Genomic DNA, 1,902 nt, shown 5'->3' on the forward strand with positions numbered 1-1,902 from the left:
AGCGATGCCCACGTTTAAATTAAGAGGCCAGAAACTTATTGTACCATGCGATATTGTACGAGGCGATATTATCAACCCGTTCGAGGGAATTATTGGACGAGATATCATAGTGGCGGCACGACTAACTTTAGACTTTGAGAATGCACAAGTGAACCTACCAAATAGAAAGGAAATATATTTTTGCACACCCTTACGGCCGCGCCGAAGGAAGAGGAGGAGAAAAGACAGCAATCAAAGAGAGAAAACCTCTTCGGACACCTTCCAAAGTCCACAAGCCTCTCTCATCGAAGGAGAGACGGGAGTGACGCGACCAAAACGGAGAATCAGAGGGAAACCGGCAACCAGGAAAAAATTTAAGCGATCTAGAACGCTGCAGGATGACACAGACGTGACCAGCGAGTCACCCATCACACCCCTGGGAGAGGACGCTCTACAACAAAGTATTCATGCTGATTCGGAGGAAGACTCCACCTTGACCTCCATACGGGAAAGCGAGAGTGAGAGAGAGTACATTGAACCCGAATCGGAAACGGAAACAGAGGAGGAAACAGAAATCACACCTCCATATGCTCTTCGCAGTCAAGGGCCAGTTCCGGAGCAAACCTGAGTTATGCCTCGACCTACCCGTAGCTGCATTCCACGATTGATTTCACCCGTCATTAATCGATCATCCTGTCTGTAATCCACTTGTGAATGAATCGAGTCGTAAATTGTTCAATCAAATATTTTTGATGTCAATAGAAGGTCATTTATCTTTTGTCGTCGGCTTCCGCATATATGAGGATTAGAAAAACTTTGTCTCTTGAAGGAACTTGACAGGAGGACTTAAATCAAGTCAAATTCTACATCGATAGACTTCTATAAGGTCAGTTCAACTCGATCAACCAACAAGGCTAAAAATTTTGAATCCACGTTTTTGTATTTTACGTCAATTGTGTTAACGGTCTTTCGACCACATCATACGATTTTTGCTCCTTTCCATATTGCCTCGTTTATAAAGTTTTTCGAAGGCACATTTTATTTGTTTATTCATAGAGTTAGAATCAATATATTCGAATAGTAGTTTAGAATTCTACAGTTTGCTGTAGAGCAAGAATTTTTATATTTCCTTATTCGAGAAAGTAGAAACAAACCGCGAGAGATAGTCATTCAACAATTATGTAACTTAAAATACCTCTATTACGAACTCATTGACATTTTAAACGTTATCATTAACTATTATTTCTGACCAAGAACAGTGCAACTTTATCATCTCAACCCAAAGGAAGGAAAAGAAACGAACTTCATCCAGCATCCCGATCGAACCAACGAACAACTTTCCAGAACAACGAAACTTCAACGGACACTCTTCACCCAGTGAACTTTGAACTCTACTCTCGTTCCGAGATCTACAAACACGTCATTCGGCCAACGGACGACCTACTTCTAGGAAACCGAAGACGTCTGACTTCTAACCTCGAGCACTAAACATTGTCGCGAGTTGACACGCGCCGGGATTTATTTTGTATCCACACCCGGTGTTATCTTTCATTATTATTATATATAGACGCGACCGCGTCACTTGTTAACCTTATTGTTTATCGAGAGAGAGGACATTTTTCTACCTAAACCAATGTAAACATACCTGAATTCACCGACAACCCAACCAAATAAGTTAAAATCACACTATCTAAGTGCGATTTTAAAGAAAACGTGTAGTGAATGTGAGATCCGGAATTTATTAACTAAAATTTTAATTAATTCACTTTCGTTTATGTAACGAATTAGAAGAAAAAAATCGATCTTAGCCGGGAATGTGTAAATCTTCCTGTCAGAACTATCAACATCTATTGTTCTCTACATAACTTGCAGCTCGTCTTGCACAAAAGTTTATAGTTAGCATCCAAAATTCGTCACTTGTTT

Source organism: Centruroides sculpturatus, unplaced genomic scaffold, assembly GCF_000671375.1.
Source record: "Centruroides sculpturatus isolate CEXI.00-Female unplaced genomic scaffold, Cexi_2.0 scaffold301, whole genome shotgun sequence".
Classification (NCBI taxonomy): domain Eukaryota; kingdom Metazoa; phylum Arthropoda; class Arachnida; order Scorpiones; family Buthidae; genus Centruroides; species Centruroides sculpturatus.